An 18764-nucleotide genomic window follows, 5' to 3' on the forward strand; every position below is an offset into this window, starting at 1 on the left:
CATACAATAGTAGGTCATCCGTATAGAGCGATACCCTTCGCTCCTCGTCATCTCTAGCCACTCTGCTGACCCTCTAAGAGCTATTGCAAAAGGCTCTATAACCAGCGCAAACAGCAGCAGCGACAATGGGCACCCCTGCCTTGTTCCCCTATGTAGTTCAAAGTTCCATGAATCCATGTGATTGGTCCGCACACTCACCCTCGGTGCCACATATACCAGGCGCACCCATGCCACAAACTTCGGCCTAAACCCAAACCTTCTCAGGACCTCAAACAGCTACTGCCACTCCACCCAGTCGACTGCCTTCTCCACGTCCATGGGCACCACTACCTCCAGTACCTGGGCTCCCGACGGGGTCATAGTCACATTTAACAGTCTCCTTATATTAGTAGAAAGCTGTCTGCCGTTTACGATACCTGTTTGATCCTCTGCAATCACCCCCGGGAAACAACCCTCCATTCTTCCCGTTACCAAATAAGACAGCAGTTTCACGTCTGTATTTAATAGCGATATGGATCTATACGACCCACATTCCAACGGGTCTTCCTCTTTTTTGGTATTAACATGATCGTTGCCTGCATCATCATCTGTGGCAGCTCCCCCTTCTCCAATGCCTCATTAAATGCCTCCAAGAGATGTGGTGCCAGGTCCGTCATGAACTCCTTATAAAATTCTACAGGGTAGCCATCGGGCTCCGGGGCCTTCCCCTTGTACTGTCCAATACCTCCCTCAGCCCCAGGGGCTCCTCTGGTGCCTGCCTCTTCTCTCCCTTCAACTGTGGAAACTCCAGTTTGGCTAAGAACTGTCCCATGTCCCCCTCTTCACCCTCCCGGGTCAGCCCTATTCAGCTCCTTGTAATAATCCCTAAGCGACTCGTTTATCTTCCCCAGCTCCGACACCACAGCCACTGTTCCAGTCTGTATCTTCAATATTTCCCTGGACGTGACCTGCCTCTGTAGCTGATTTGCTAACATTCGACTTGCCTTCTCCCCATACACATACTGCATTCCTCTTGTCCTGAGCAGCTGTCCAACGGCCCTCCCCGTTGTCAGCCTATCAAATTGCCCCTGTAATATTTTCCTCCTCGCCAATCACTCCATGGTGGGCACCCTCGAGTACTCCCTATCTACCTCCACTATCTCATTCATTAGCCGTTTATATTCCTCCCTCATTTCTCTATCCGCATGTGCCTTGTACGAGATAATCTCTACTTGGCCCACCTCTTTTAGCGCCTCCCAAAAAGTGGCCACCGACACCTCCCCATTTTGTTTCAATTCTACATAATCTTTAATCACGGCCCGCATTTTGTCCCAAAACCTTCTACCTGCCAACAACCCCAATCAAACCTTCGCCCCAGCCTCTGTCCCGTCCCGATCTAAGCCAACTCTCCAGCCAAAGGAATACATGGTCTGAGATTGATATGCCTGCGTACTTTGCCCCCTCCACCCTGACCAAAATCTCCCGGCTCATCGCAAAACAATCAATTCTGGAATATACCCTGTACACATGTGAGAAAAAGGAATACCCTCTTCCCTGGGTAGAAGTGCTACTGGTCTATCAAACCCATCTTTTCCATAAACCCGTCCTGCTCCATTGCCATTAGTATGCTACTCATCAACCTGGGGTCAATCTATCTGCCCTCGGTTCCAGGAAACAATTAAAATCTCCTCCCATAATCACCTGGTGCGTGGCCAAGTCTGGCATTGCTGCCAGCAACCTACCCATAAAACCTACATCATCCCAATTCGGTGCATACGCATTCACCAACACCACCGGTGTCCATTCTAATACCCATTCACCATCACATATCTCCCACCCGGGTCTCTCACTTCCTTCCTGCTCACAAACCCTGTTTTCTTACTCATCCAAATTGCCATACCCAGCAACTTTGACTCAAACCCCGAGTGGGAAACCTCACCCACCCACCCACCCCTTCCTTAGCCAAACCTGGTCCTTCACACGGAGGTGTGTCTCTGGTAGAAAGATCACCTCCGCTTTCAAGCTTCTAAGAAGTGCAAAGACCCGAGATCTTTTGACCGGTCCATTGAGCCCTCGTACGTTCCACATTATCAGCCTTATCAGCTTATGCCTCCATTCCCCTCTACCGTCTGCCATTCTCTCCTTTTGGCTCCACCCTCCTTAATTTCACCCTATACCTGCCCTATCCAAGATTTTCTCCCTTTCTCCGTGCCTGACCATGTTTCTTCTCCAACCTCGCCTTGTCGCATCACCCTACCATCCCCCCACCCTCTCCCTCCCCCACCCCCTCTCCTCTCCCCCTCTTACAGCCACCTCTCTCAGTCTTCTCACCCACCTCAATTCCGTTCACCAACATTACCTGCCCCAGCCAGTGAGGCAACACCTGGCCAAAGGCTTACCTACTGACCCCCCACCCTCACCTCTCTGTTCTGTGAAGAAGGCTCCCCGCTGACCTCTCCCCTCCCCCATCTAAACAAAGACGTATCACCTCCCCCAAAGACAAACTGAAAGAAAAAACACAGCCCCAGGCAGCAGGAGGGGAAATGGGGGCAGCCATCTCCTTACAAACTTTTCATCCAGCTCCCCTTTGTCAATCCCACAGTAAAAAAAAAAGAAAAAACCCTCCACATCGGAGGAAAAGAAAACTCCACCTCCCTCCAACCCCCACTCTACCCGCATTGCCAATTATTTCAAAGTGCCAGCACCTCAGTCTCCCAGAATTGTTCAGTTTAGTTCTCCCCCAGTTTGTGCTTCTTGATAAAGCCATTGGCCGCTTCATGGGGTCTCGCAATAGCATTCCAGGCCTTCATACTTCACCCAAAGCTTTGCCGGATGGAACACCCCAAACCTGATCTGCCGTCGATACAGCACCGCCTTGGCCCTGTTGAACCCATTTTGCCAGCTCAGCTGCAATGTCCTGATATATTCAGACGTTCATCTCCTCCCATTCACAGTTGCACTTCTCCCTGGCCCACTTCAGAATCTTCTGTTTCTCCATGAACTCATGGAGTCTCACGATGACCGCCCGTGTCTGCTTCCCTGCTCTAGGCTTCTGCCTCAGAGACCTGTGTGCTCTGTCCACTTCAGGGGCTTTATCCAACACCCCCTTCACCACCAACCCTGCCAGCATCTTCGAAACATACCTCGTGGCATTCGCACTTTCCACTCCTTCAGGCAGGCCCAATATCCACAGATTCTGCCTTCTATTTTCCTGCTCCTCCATCTTTGCTCTCAACATCATGCAAAGGTCGCCTAAAAGCTCCACCTCTGCCTCCAGTGCCACCATTCGATCGCCATGGTCCGACATCACTCTCTCAATCTCTCGGATCTGCGACCGCTGCACCTCTAAGCATTACTCCACCTCTATCAAACCCTTCAGACGTGCCTTCGTAGGGCTTCGAGCAAATCTCCTGCATCTCCATTCTCTGCTGGCGAATCTCTTCCTTGATGAAGGCCATTAAGTGTTTCATCTGGGGCTTTCCAACTTGCACTGGCCCTTCCCCCTCCACCATCCTTCCAGTGGCTGCTGCGCTACAGGTCTTCTCCAATTCCTTGGCCAGGTCTTTCACCTTCTGCCGGGTTTAGTAACTGGCAGACATACCACTCCCAGGTATGTCTCCTCCGACCTTCAGTTACACTTTTCTGTCAAAGTTGCACCCAATCGCTGGTAAAAAGAGCTCTTTTCTATGCCTTCCAGCAGGAGCTGCCCTGTGTGCGACCACTCACACCCATGGCCACCACCGGAAGTCCCCTTTAAACTGTTTTTGAATCAGAAATATATCTATCTCATCTTGAAACCATTTAATGATTCAGACTCCACCGCACTACAGGGCAGCGAGTTCCACAAATTCACCACCCTCTGAGAGTAGTTTCTCCTCATCTCAGTTCTAAATCTATAGGGCGGTACTCCCCTCCCGATAAAAATCGGGATGGCCGTCGTGAAATCGGCCGAGCTTCACGACGGCCTCGGGGCCCGTTCCCCGCACCTAATTCACCCCCACCCAGGGGGCTAGGAGCTGGCCCCCTTCGTTCCCGGCCCCGACCTCATCACGCCGGAAATGACGCGGGAACGGCGCTTTTCTGATGTCATCCGAGCATGCGTGGGTTGCCGGTTCCAACCCGCGCATGCGCGGATGACATCAGCACGCAGACGGTACGAACCCGCGCATGCGCAGTGCCGTCTTTCTCCTCCGCCGCCCGGCAAGACGTGGCGGCTTGATCTTGCCGGGCGACGGAGGGGAAAGGGTGCGTCCATTTTGGACGCTGGCCCGACGATCGGTGGGCACCGATCGCGGGCCTGTCCCCTCCCGAGCACAGTCGCGGTGCTCCCATCCAAATCAGGCCCCTAGATGCCCCAAACGGGCATCTGGCGCCCGTTTCACGAATGCAGCGACCAGGTGTGGTTGCTGCCGTGGTGAAACGGGCGTGAAGGGCCGGCCGCTCGGTCCATCGGGCTCGGTGAATCGCCGTTTGCCGTGAAAAACGGCGAGCGGCGATTTTTCTGAGCCGGGGGGGGGGGGGGGGGGGGGGGGAGAATCGCTGGGGGCACCAGGTGGGCGTAAAAAATGTCGGGAGGCCCTCTCACGATTCTCCCACGCCACGTGGGGAGTGGAGAATTCCGCCCACAGCCTCTCAACCTATATCTATGATCTCTCAGTCTAGATTGCCTCCACAAGGGGGAACATTTGGTCTAGGTTTACTTTATCAATCCCTTTTAGTATTTTATATACCTCGATCAGGTTCCCTCTCATCCTTCTAAACTCCAGCGAGTATAAGCCAGAAATTGCTGACTATAGAGTGGAAGGGAAATAGTAGGTCTTCGATTAAGAATACCAAACTTCCTTCCAGATCAACTTGTATCTATATGTCATGTATCAACGGACATGCATAATCTCATGGTGTATGTAAAGCTTCAGGTAACAGAGAAAATGTCCAACCCCTATTTGTTGAAGTGAAATTTTTTTAATTTTAAAATTCTGTACTTTACTCCATTGAGTTCAGGGCGGCCATAGGGAATTAGGACAGGATTAGAATACATTGATTTCCATATCAAGCTGCAAATTTCTGCTGGGTCTGGTTGACGTGTTCTCCCTGCTAATGCCCAATTAACCAGGATAGTCTTACATAAATCCTTTGACCAGAAGAAATGGGATTCATGGCGTAGCTCTAGAGACTTGTCAGTGCCACTTTCTCAGCCCTTTCCCAAAAGCATTCAGGCAAAGCTCCTGCAGAATCAACTTTGATGGACAGGACACGGCCCTGAATTCTAATCCTCGAGGTGGGTAGTCGGAGTCAGGAAATTTGCAGCACAACCTCAGGACACAGTGTTCATCACCGGGGGTTGGTGGGGCAGGCTGCAGCCAGACAACCTAACAAAATGTTTGATGACAGCACAGTGGGTGCTGGGTGCCCAGCAATCTGTTTAAAAGTCCCAGTTTGGTGCTGTGAGACCTATATCGAGTTGAAATAAAAGAAAAAAATTCCTCCAGCCCTCACACCCCCCCCCCCCCCCCTCCCACCAACAGAGGCTTGATGTCGCATCCATGCCACCTCATGTCCCTATCCAGCTTCTGTGGTCCTTCCTACCCTAAATTCCAAGCTGACCCCTTCCAATTCACCCACTATACTCTGCATACAACCAATGGCATCTATAGCTACATTAGAAGGTGTTAAATAAAAGCCTTTAGCAAATAGTAATTGATTCAGAACTTTCTACCATGGTATAAAAGTCGGTTTGTGAAAGCAATAAATATGTTAATAATTCAGATACTTAAAAATATCAATAACAGAAACACCAGCTCTTGAAACCACTTAACCTTGTGTAAATGAACATTGTGAAATTGACCAGCGAAACAGAGGGCCCATCACTGATTTATTTCTGGGCTATCTGATAAAAATTTGAGGGAAGAACTATCACAAGATAAGTATCTAACTGTAGAAACTGCTGTACAAAAATGCCTTGCTTATGAACAAAAACAAAATCAATACTATCAGTCTCTACAAATACAGAATCATTATCCAGAAAACAAAATCGATAAAAATGGTGCGAATACTCACCACGAGGCAGAGGCAGGATCTCACTCCATGCAACAGCATTTTTTAATTGACAGCCACCTTGAGCGAGAGTGTTCTGGCCAGTACGCACATGCACACTTCTCAAAAAGAAAGAAAACGGCAAACTTCACTTGTGCGCATGCGCGGTTGCGAAAAGAGCGCACAGTAAAGGAAACTTGAGTTGCGCATGCGCATTTGATTCCTACGCATGACATCACGAGCATCATGACATCAGAGGACCCGGACCACGCCCAGTTAAAAGGGAAATATACAAAAATTTAAAAAGAATTAAAGCTGCAAAACCCAATTTTCTTGCCTCAAATGACAGAACAATGCCCAGACTTACACCAGCAGTTGAAAATAACTTTCACAACACCCTGGAACAAGCAGTCTGCACCACCCAAAGTGAAGAGCACAATGACAAATCTGAAACCCAAGAATATGATTTGTTCATCAAACATGAAGAGAACGATAACAATTCGGAAACTAAAAGAGATGATTTGTCTACCAAACAATGCACACAATACTTTTTTTTTGTCTTTTTATATTGTAACTTTATTTGCAAAATATAACAATATAACAGTGGCTGGATTATTTTTCACTGATTTGCTCTGTCACGCTCCTGATGATGTCAGAATCACCAGGATCAATGATCGCCAATGTGCACACTCTGTAGTATTTACCAAAGCTGTACCCAGTTCAATGCTGTTGCCGCTGTAGTGATGCACACCAGTTTTTGCTAACATAGCATAACAATGCACACAATACTACTCAGACATGGCTGAGTTATTCGGATATGCTGATCACAGCATCAGCAACACGGTCGCAAAGCTCAACACGACTCTACTCAGGGTAGATGATTTCAATACCATGAGGCCATGGCAGATCATCGATACATTGGATGACAGCAACCTGTCAAATACCCAAGAAGAAGATGGCGCCACACAGAGAGCACAGAACAACTCCATTGAGAGTGCACAGATTGACTCTACAGCGAGAACACTGCACAACTCCACAGAGAGAGCGATGACAGACTTCACAGAGAGAGTGATGAAAGACTCCACAGAGAGAGTGACGCAAGCCTCCACAGACAGCTCGGTGACAAACTCAAAAATGGAAGCAAGCAAACACTCCATAGCGAACGCCATGCATGAACAAGACTATGAAAGTCTACCAAGCTCACGTGAACAACAAAAAGACTATGACAGTCTACCCAGCTTATTTGAGCCACCAGAACTCAGTGCATTTACCATCAAGAAGATAGTCTACATAGCTTATTCGAGCCACCAGAAGAAGACTATGAACTCTACTCAGCTCATTTAACCAACAAGAAGACACTGAATGTCTACCCACTGTATGTGAGACAAGTGACGAAGAAATCACAATTCCCATACAGGATGTGCAGGATCACAGCGAGACTGACAGAGCTCAGCTCGTCTGCACAGAAGCACTCAACAGAGGAGGGCTACTCATGAGTCCAGAGAGACCACATCAAATGAAACCTTGAAGATTATGACTCCAAAAGAGGTGCACCAAGAGTCCAGAAAGACCACGTCAATAGAAATCATGAATATTTTGACTCCAGAAGAGGAGCACCAAGAAACCAAAGATGATTCAAATGAACCTGAAATGACTCCAAAAGAGGAGCACCAAGAAATTAACGATGCTTCAAGTGAACCAGAAATGACTCTAGAAGAGGAGTACCAAGGAAGCAAAGAAGAGGAATCAAATCCAACACAAATGACTAATGTCACCAACATCAATGCAACATCAGATTATTCTCACAATTCTCAAGACAAAACGCTCAATGTGACAGATACCACAAAGGACACTGACACCAATAACTGTGACAATGACTCAACTCATCAACACGGAACACTCACTGAGCGCAACAAGAAAACAAAAAATGCAAGAAGCACAGCAGAAACAAGAACAGCAACAACAAAAACAACATGCAACGCAACAAGAACAACAAAAACAACAAGAAGCATAACAGAAACAACAAGCACGACAAGAAAAATAACAAGAACAATAGCGAAAACAACAAATACAGAAACAACAAGCATGAAAAAAACAACAAAAAGAACGACAACAACAACAAGAATGACAATGAAAACAACCAAGACAAAAATGACAACAATGAGAAAAAGACCTGTACAACATGGTACAACTCTGCACATAAAGGAAAATGCCACAGCACACTGCAAAACAATAGCAAGAGTATAAACATGTACATAGCATGGCAACAAATCTCACGAATTCACATTTGCTCCACAACAAACAAGCAAACCAGTTTTCAAGAAAGATGACATGCAGAATCAACACCACAAACACAAGAAAAAGTCCAGGTCAGACAACAAAGATGACATACAGAATCAATACCACAAACACAAAAAAAATCCAGGTTAGACAACAAAGATGACAGACAGAATCAATACCACAAACACAGGAAAGGCCCAGGTGAGAAAACAAAAATGTAACACAGAATTGGTACCGGAAGCATCGAAAAAAAAAGCATAATTCAGACAACAAAGTGATTACCTCATTGATGACTTCCTAGTTACTTAAACACAGAAACACTGACGACGTTCACAAAGAAATAACATCAACATCACCACTTCAACAACAGAAGAAGAAAGCAACTCGACCAAACAAACTCATAAAGTATGGACTCACAATTTTAAAAAAAATTAAGATTGGACTCATAAATATTAATTGGCTTTGTATACTCATCAAGATCATCACAACTTGTACATAACATCATTTGTCTATCTATTTCACGTAAGCGAAAAAACCTAAGAGGTTAAATGTATTAATATTTGACGTACTAATGCATTGATTTTATGTAATGCATTTGCAAGCTGCATCCATTATGTTTGTCAATTTTCTTTATAACATACAGAAAATATGTTACACAAATAAAGGGGGATGTAGTGATCTCTATATGTGCATGTACACAAGGGGTTAATGTGTAATCAGTAGCACCACATGATCACTAGAGGGCCAGACCAACAGGGGCATAAAAGGCAACCACATTGGGTCTCTCTTTCTCTCTCTCTCTTGGGTGTACTGTGACCAGGGCAATAGCAGACTAGTTCAGATGGCTAGTGGAGTTACATATAGTTACCGTAGTTAGATCTTGTTAACCTTATCATTAGTACAAAGTTAACAAGGGCACAGAATGCACTCTGGACTTCAATGCCCATCGCCAAGAGTGGCGTGCCAGTACCACTATTGTCTGATCTCATTGAGAGGTCGTAGCTTTCAGATTTTAGCAGGTGGTGAGTGAACAAACTTGAGGGAAAGACCTACTTGACCTCATCCTCAAAACTCTACCCGATCTACATGGACCTATCCATGGCAGTATTGATAGGAATGATCAGGGACAATCCTTGTGGAGGTGGAGTCCCATCCTCACAAGTATTGCGTGGTGCTACAATTGTGCTAAATGTGATAGATTCAGAACAGAACTAAGCTGCTAAAAACTGAGTATTTACTAGAACAAATGAAATAGGAGGACTAGGCCAGATGGCCATTCAAACCAGCTCTGCCATTTAATAAGATTATAGCTGATCTGATTTTAGGCCTCAGGTCCTCTTTCCTGCCTGGTCCGCATAATCCATGACTTCCCAATGGTTAATTCGGAGGATGGGCGCTGACTCAATGGGCCGAATGGTTTCCTTCTCCACTGTAGGGATTCTATGAAATGCTGCTCATGCATCCATTCAGTTTGATAGAAACATAAAAGCATAGAACATAGCAACAGGAGGAGGCCATTCGGCCCTACGAGCCTACTCCACATTCATTATGATAATGGCTGATCATCCAACTCAACAGCCGAATCCTGCTTTCCCCCCATATTGTTTGATCTCCTTCACCCTAAGTGCTATATCTAACTGCTTCTTGAAAACATACATGGCCGGATTCTCCGTTCCAGAGACTAAGGGCAGGATTAGTGGCATTCTACGACAGCAAAACTGGCCTGCACCTAGACCAATTCAGTGACCAGAAAAGGGCTAGCACCGGTGCCACATGGAACACAGTTGATTCCATTAGAAAATGGTGCCGGATTCGTCATGTTCAGGATTAACATTCAGGAGGCTGACAAGCTGCTGCCACATATACACACTTCACTCCCCACACACCATCCCAGCCAACAAGGTGGCAACAAGAAGAACAGCACCCTGTTTCACGGATGCAGAACTCGAGACACTGTTGGACGTCATGGAGGAGAGCTGGGTGACCTTGTACCTCAGGTGGAGAAGAGGCTGCCAGACACCGCCATTCGCTGGGCCTGGACACAGGTGCAGAGGTCATCAGTGCCGTGGGCAACACTGTGAGGACTAGCCAGCAGTGACAAAAGAAACTGCACAACCTCCTCAGGTTGTGGAGCGTGTTGCAAGGTAGGGGGGAGGACAGGGCAGGTAGGGAGGAAGGATGTTCATGGGATGGTGTGACCGGTGTGGGGTGGGGGGATGTGTGGGTGGGATGCAATGTCCGTGCCGCTGGCCAGTCTCCCTAGTCGATGAACCTGGAGGCGATCAGAGTGTCCTGTGAGTGTCGGCCCAGGCCTACACATTGTGGAGTCTCACCGTACCTGCCTGGGGCCCATGTCCTGCCCATCTTCGCCCTCCCCTCTCGTCCTCCATGTTGGGTGAGGACTCACTTTCATCCTCCTCGTCCAGCAGGCCGCCCCTCTGCTGCGCTATGCAGCAGGTCACCATTATGTGGGAGGTCCTCCCAGCACCATACTGAGGGCCATTCCAGAGCAGTTCAGGCACCTGAACCGCATCTTCAGGATGCAGAAGCACCGCTCGATCACACCCTTAGTCGTTGCATCGGCGTCGGCCGCAGTGGATGACTCCTGACGCCCAGGAACCAACCCCTAGGCTGGGGGTGGAGGGGGGGGGGGGGGGCCTCGAAGAAGCCAGGAAATGTTGAGAGTGGCGGGATGAACGCGTCATGCACATTGCCCAGGTATTGGGTGCAGATGTGTATGATGCGCATCTCATGGTCACACACCAGCTGCACGTTCATCGGGTTGAACCCTTTTGGTTTGTGGAGAGCAGCCTGTCATCTGCAGGTGCCCGTAGGGCAACATGCATCCTGTCGATCAACCCCTGATCTCGGGCATCTCGGCGATTGTGGCAAACCTCGCTGCCCAGGCATCCTGGTGGGCTCGGTCCACATTGAAATGGATGTATTGTGCCGACCAGGCATATAGGGCCTCCTCGATGGCGGGGATACACCTGTGCACCAAACTCTGTAAGATTCTAGACGGCCCCCCCACCACCCCCCTCCCGTCCCCGGCCCCATTTCTGCAACCCTGCCCCAACCACCCGTCCCAGCTTCCAGGGGTAACGCTGGCTGGTGCTGCCCATGCCAGCTGAATGCTCCACGGCTCCCCTCCAGTGCTACTGTGGACGTTGCCCTTGAGTGGGCCGTGTGATGCTCCGCTGGCAGCTGGCAGCTAGTTGGAGAGGCGAGAGTTGGTGGGGGTTTGGTGTGGGGGGTGGTGGGGTGGGGGCACAACCAGTATCAGGGCCAGCAGCGCACTGTCGCTCATATGCATGTCCTACCTCCTCTCTCTTCCTGATTAGCCATGGCACCTATTTCCCACATTAAAAGTCATTGAATGTGGCAGGGCAGATTAAGAAAATGGTTTTAAAAATCCTATAGTATACCAGGGCGGCATCTTCCATTCCCCTGCAATGAGGTTTCCAAGCTGCAGTGGAGTTGGAGGTGGGGATGCTGAGAGACCAACAGAAAAGGCTCGAGAAGTTGGAGGATCTAGCAAACAGGTCCTGCCGGCAGAACCTGAGAATCGTGGGTGCACGGCCATACATAGTGGCCATGTTTGAGAAGATGCTGGGGGAGGGGACATTCTCCCGACCCTTGGAGATGGACAGGGCGCACAGAGCGCTAGCGAGGAAGCTGCGTGTGGGTGACACCCCCGAGAGGAATGGTGGTGAGATTCCACAGGTACCTGGACAAGGAGTGCATTCTACGGTGGGCCAGGCAGACGTGGAGCAGCAAATGGGAGAACAGTGTCCTAAGGATATATCAGGATCTGAGCGTGGATGTGGCCAGGAGAAGAGCAGGGTTCAAGCAGATAAAATCGACCCTTTTTAAGAAGAAGGTAAAGTTTGGACTACTGTACCCGGCCCGTCTTTGGGTTATGCACGAAGAGCCACATTTCTACTTTGAGTCGCCCGAGGAAGCGATGGACTTGGCGAGAAGGAAAGGGCTGATAGTGGACTGAGGTGTTTGGACTGAACTTTGCTGCAGTGTTCATGTGTTTTTTAAAAATTTTCTCTTCAGTTATTTTTTTTTTAATAAAAGAAAAGCTTTTGTTTTTGGATGCTACTTGTAATGCCTTTTGTATTGAGCTGGGCTCTTTGGACGAGCTGTTTGAGTTAAAATTTGCATTTGCACTGATGGGGGATGGAGGTGTGAATGTTAGATATTAGATGTTTGATCTTCTTTTTGAGTTTCTTTGCGTGTTTCTTTTGGGCAATTGGGTTGGGATTGTTTATGTTTGCACATGTGTGTCTGAGTCAGGGGGGGAACAATAGGTGGGAAAATGTCGGGCGCCATGGGCGGGGGCCACCAAGCTAGCTGGGCAGGCTAGCTCAAGGAAGCGCAGTTGGGGGTGAGCAGATGTAATGCTTGTTGATGGAGGCTGTGTGTATAGTGCTGTTATTGGGGGGAGGGGGGAAATGTTCTGCTGACTGGGAGGCACTTTTGCTGTGGGACAAGAGGGAGGTCGGGGACGGAGGCTGCCGGGGGTGGGCCTGTGGATGCGTGGGGCGCGGGCTGGAGACAGGACCAAGAAGGGTGATGGCTGATCGGCGGGGGAGGGGGTGGCGAGAAGCCCCCCAACCATGCTGATCACATGGAATGTAAGAGGGCTAAATGGGCCAGTTAAGAGGGCACACGTGTTCACGCATTTGAGGGGACTGAAGGCGGACGTGGCAATGTTGCAGGAGACGCACCTTAGAGTAACTGATCAGATTAGATTAAGGAAGGGATGGGTCAGACAAGTTTTTCACTCGGGGTTGGACTCTCCTTAGGGGATCTGGCAGGGATTTGCGGATGTCATTTCCAAAATATTGAAAACAGTGGTGGCACCGAGGTGGCGATTTTCGGAGTGTCGGAAGACCCTCGAATCCAGGAGGAGAAAGAGGCAGACGTTCTGCCCTTTGCTTCCCTGGTAGCCCGGAGACGGATATTAGTGCCTTGGAGGGACTCAAATCCCCTAAAGTCAGAGACCTGGCTCTCTGACATGGCTAGCTTTCTCTGTTTGGAGAAAATCAAGTTCGCCCTGAGAGGGTCAATGTTAGGGTTTGTCCAGAGGTGGCAGCCGTTCGTTGACTTCTTCAGGGAAAATTAACCGTCAGCAGAAGGGAGCCGGGGGGGGAGTGGGGGGGCATGGGGGTAGTTTAGTGTAGAGTAGGAGGCAAGAAAAGGTGGGATCTGTGAAAGAGGAAGACGGCTTTTGCACTATGTTTAGATTTGTATGTACACTGCTTCTTCTGTTACTGTTATTAAACCATAAATACCTCACTAAAATGTTTATTAAAAAAATGAATAAGACACAGGTTTAGCAGCATCAACTTGATACTGCATCCTGTTCTGGTTGCCACACTTCAGGAATGATGTGAAAGCATTGAAGGGAGAGCAGGATAGATTCACGGGAATAGTCCCAGGAATGAGGAGCTTCAGTTATGAAGATGGAACTTAAGAGCGTAAGAAATAGGAAGAGAAGGCTGTTCAGCTCCTCAAGCCTGCTCCGCCATTCAATAGGATCATAGCTGATCCGACATTCCTCACGTCCACTTTCCTGCCCTTTCCCTGTAACCCTTGATTCCCTTACTGATCAACTTGTCTTACTGAGAAGACAATCCCTTTATACCTGGGGTTATCCCAAGTGAACCTTCTCTGAACCATCTCCAATCAAATAATGGCCCCGTGACGAGTGTGTTTAGCCATGTGTTTCCCGCTGCTTGCAGTGCCGAGAAACACCACGATATCTAACGGGATGTTTCAATTTTGGGCCTTTGCCCCTGTTGGGTGCAACATGTCCGGTAGATCACACCCAATATCATTCATTAATAAGGAAACTACTCACAGAACTACAAATGTGGTCTCACCAGTTGCTTGTCCAGTTGCAGCAAGATCTCCCTTGTCTTATACTCCAACCCCCTAGAAAGCAGGGGCAACATTCATAGAACAGTACAGCACAGAACAGGCCCTTCGACCCTCGATGTTGTGCCGAGCAATGATCACCCTACTCAAACCCACGTATCCACCCTATACCCGTAACCCAACAACCCCCCCCCTAACCTTACTTTTTTAAGGACATGACGGGCAATTTAGCATGGCCAATCTACCTAACCCGCACATCTTTGGACTGTGGGAGGAAACCGGAGCACCCGGAGGAAACCCACGCACACACGGGGAGGACGTGCAGACTCCACACAGACAGTGACCCAGCCGGGAATCGAACCTGGGACCCTGGAGCTGTGAAGCATTTATGCTAACCACCATGCTACCGTGCTGCCTTTAGCATTTCCAATTACCTGCTTCGTCTGTGTTCCTGAGCTTTCTGAGCTTCATGCACAAGTACCCGCCAAGTCCCTTTGTGCTGCAGCTTTCTGAAGCTTTTCTCCATTTAAGTAATACTCTGCTCTTTTGTTCTCCCTTCTAAAATGAACAAGTTCACATTTTCCTGTTTTAGATTGGAGAGTTTGGGACTCTTTCCCTTAGAGAAGAGAAGGTTGAGGGAGAGGTATTCAAAACCATTCCTTTACTGAGGCTCCAACATGTACATGTTGGAGCAGCAGGGTAGCATGGTGGTTAGCATAAATGCTTCACAGCTCCAGGGTCCCAGGTTCGATTCCCGGCTGGGTCACTGTCTGTGTGGAGTCTGCACGTCCTCCCCCTGTGTGCGTGGGTTTCCTCCGGGTGCTCCGGTTTCCTCCCACAGTCCAAAGATGTGCGGGTTAGGTGGATTGGCCATGCTAAATTGCCCGTAGTGTCCTAATAAAAGTAAGGTTAAGGGGGGGGTTGTTGGGTTACGGGTATAGGGTGGATACGTGGGTTTGAGTAGGGTGATCATGGCTCGGCACAACATTGAGGGCCGAAGGGCCTGTTCTGTGCTGTACTGTTCTATGTTCTATGTATCAGAATACGTCTCATAAAACATACTTAATTGTGAGAGGAAACCATCTCATAAAGATTTCTTAATTGTGAGAGGCAACACATACACACACACACACACACGACTATGTATTTCAGCGAAAGCTACAACATTTTAATATGCAGAAGCAGTATGCTTCGCATTAAAGACACTGTAACAAAGACTTTATGGATACATTGAATCCTTTGAATCATTACTGGAGTTCTCAATTTCTTTGAGTCATTCATTGGATGTGAGCGTCACTGGATAAGCCAGCATATAATGCCCCCCCCCCCCCCCTAATGCCCTTGAAAAGGCAATGGTGAGCTGACTGCTTGAACTGCTGCTGTCCATGTGATGTTGGTATGTCCGCAGTGCTTTTCGGGAGCGAATTCCAGGAACAGTGAAAGAACGGGGAAATATTTCCAAGTCAGGATCATGAGTGTCTTGGAGGGGAACTTTCAGATCATGACCTGCTCCCATGTGACTACTGCCCTCAGCTTTCTAGATGGTAGTGGTCGTGGGTTTGGCTTGTGCTGCCTAATGAGCCTAAGTTCCTGCAATGCATTTGTAGGTGGTACGCACTGCTGCCACTGTGTGTCATTGGTGAAGAGAATGGATGTTGAAGTAGGTGGATGGGTTGCCAATCAAGCGGGCTGCTTTATTCTGGATGGTTCGAGCTTCCTGGCTGTTTTAAAATAAATTTCAGAGTACTAAATAATTTTTTTATAATTAAGGGGCAATTTAGCATGGCCGATCCACCTAACCAGCACATCTTTGGGTTGTGGGGGTGAAACCCACGCAGACATGGGGAGAATGTGCAATCTCCACACAGACAGTGACCCTTTTGTTTCCTCCGTGTGTTTTATTTTTCTCTTTCTTTCTTATTGGTATTGTTATTTACACCATGGGACAGTGTGAGCAGGGGGGAGGGGAATCAGATGTAGGATGTTAGGCACCATGGGTGGACTGGGCAGGCTAGCTGGGCGGGCTAGTTCACGAGAGCGCAGTGGGTGGTGAGCAGGCGATTAGTGTGTTAAAGAGGGTTGGGATTGTTGTTTTGTTTGCGGGAGGGAGAGGACTGGTGATAGGGGCGGGGCTGTTGAAGCACGATAGGAGGTGGGGTTGATGATGAGAGCGGGCATGAAGGGTTGCGTTACGCGGGCATGGAATGCGAGAGGATTGAATGGGCCGGTCAAGCCTGATGTCGGGGAGGGTATCGGTGGTGGCGAGGGAATTGAAAGGGTTTATGGAATGCATGGGACGAGTGGACATGCGCAGGTTTGGTAGACCAAGGGCAAAGGAATTTCCGTTCTTCTCTCCCGTGTACTATTCCCGGATCAACTATTTCGTGATGCCCAGCATCTGACGGCAGGTACCCACAACCCCCCTCCTCTGAAGGCCAGTACCCCACCCCCCTCCCTCTGAGGCCGGTACCACACCCCCCCTCCCTCTGGAGGCCGTAACCCACCCCCCTCCCCCTCCCTCTGAAGGCCTTACCCACACCCCCCCCTCCCTCTGAAGGCCGGTACACACACACACCCCCTCTCTCCTCCTCTCCCCCCCTCCTACCTCCTCTCCCCCCTCTCCTTGCTCTCCCCCGGCCTCGTCTCCTCTCCCCCCCTCTCCCCCCTCCCCCCCTCTCCCCCTCCCCCCTCTCCCTCTCCCCTCCTCTCTCCTCCCCCCTCTCCTCCCCCTCTCCTCCCCCTCTCCTCCCCCTCTCCCTCTCCTCCCCCCCTCCTCCCCCCTCACCCTCTCCCCTCCCTCTCTCCCTAGCCCCTCTCCCCTCCCCCATCGCCCCCCTCACCCGCCCCCCTCGGTCCTCCCCCCTACCCCTCCCCCCTCTCCCCTCCCCCCTCTCCCCCTCCCCATCCCCTCTCCCCTCCCCCCTCGTCCCCTCCCCCCTCTCCCCCCTTCTCCCCTTCCCTCTCCTCCCCCTCCACTCTCCTCCCCCTCCCGCATCCTCCCCCCTCCCTCTCCTTCCCCCTCCTCTCCTCTCTCTCTCCTCCCCCCCTCCTCTCCTCCTCTCCTCTCCTCCTCCTCTCCCTCTCCCTCTCCTCCCTCCTCCTCCCTCTCCCTCTCCTCCTCCTCTCCCTCTCCCTCTCACTCTCCTCCTCCTCTCCCTCTCCCTCTCCTCTCCTCTCCCCACGCCGGTACCCATCCTCTCTCTCTCAACGCGCCACTTCTGCAGCGCATTAAAATGACGCGTATCGCGTCGGTCCGATGCTGGCCCCTCCAGGAACGGAGATTAGCGGCCTCTAAGAAGGCCCCGACGCCGGAGTCATCTGCACCGCTTTTGCTCGCCGGAATTCGGCGTCACGACGGTCCGCGGAGAATTTCGCCCCAGAAGTACAAAGGGACTTGGGAGTCCTTGGGCGAGATTCTCCGCAACCACGATGGGTGGGAGAATAGCGGGAGGTCCGCTCCCACACCTCCCACTATTCTCCCCCCCCCCCCCCCCCCCAAACTGGCGTGTCCGGTTTTGCGACACACCGCTCGGAGAAACTCGGGTCACCGTTTTTCATGGCGGCCCGCGATTCTCCGGCCCGGATGGGCCGAGCGGCCTGCCGTTCCCGACCTGTTCACGACGGCGGTAACCACATCTGGTCGCTGCCGTCGTGAACATGGCGTGCCAGGTAAGTGTGGGGCCTGTGGGGGGCGGATAGGGGATCGAGCACCACGACTGTGCTCGGGAGGGGACGGGCCCGCGATCGGTGCCCACCGATCATCGGGCCGGCGTCTCAAGGGGACGCACTCTTTCCCCTCCGCTGCCCCGCAGGATCAATCCACCACGTCCTGCGGGGCGGCTGAGGGGAAAGACGGCAACCGCGCATGCGCGGGTTTGAGCTGCCCAATCTGCGCATGTGCAGCTGACGTCATTAGGCGCTGCCGCGTCATTCTTGGCGCGCCAGGCCTTGAAGCCAGGGACAAGGCCCGACGGCCGAGTTTCCCGGTATGGCCCTCCTATCCCCCTGGGGAGGGGAGATTAGGGGGCCGGGAGAGGCTTCCAACGCCGTCGTGAACCTCTCCGGGTTTCACGACGGCGTCGGGCCTTGCGGAGAATTCCGCCCCTTGTTCATGATTCTCTTAAGGATAATGTGCAGGTTCAGTCGGCAGTTAAGAAGGCAAATGCAACATAAGCATTCATGTCAAGAGGGCTAGAATACAAGACCAGGATGTACTTCTGAGGCTGTATAAGATTCTGGTCAGACCCCATTTGGAGTATTGTGAGCAGTTTTGGGCCCTGTATCTAAGGAAGGATGTGCTGGCCTTGGAAAGGGTCCCGAGGAGGTTCACAAGAATGATCCCTGGAATGAATAGCTTGTCGTATGAGGAACAGTTGAGGACTCTGGGCCTGTACTCGTTGGAGTTTAGAAGGGTGAGGGGGGATCTTATTGAAACTTACAGGATACTGTGAGGCCTGGATAGAGTGGATGTGGAGAGGATGTTTCCACTTGTAGGAAGATCTAGAACCAGAGGACACAATCTCAGACTAAACGGACAATCCTTTAAAACAGAGATGAGGAGGAATTTCTTCGGCCAGAGGGTG

The sequence above is a fragment of the Scyliorhinus canicula genome, chromosome 5, assembly GCF_902713615.1.
Source record: "Scyliorhinus canicula chromosome 5, sScyCan1.1, whole genome shotgun sequence".
Lineage (NCBI taxonomy): Eukaryota > Metazoa > Chordata > Chondrichthyes > Carcharhiniformes > Scyliorhinidae > Scyliorhinus > Scyliorhinus canicula.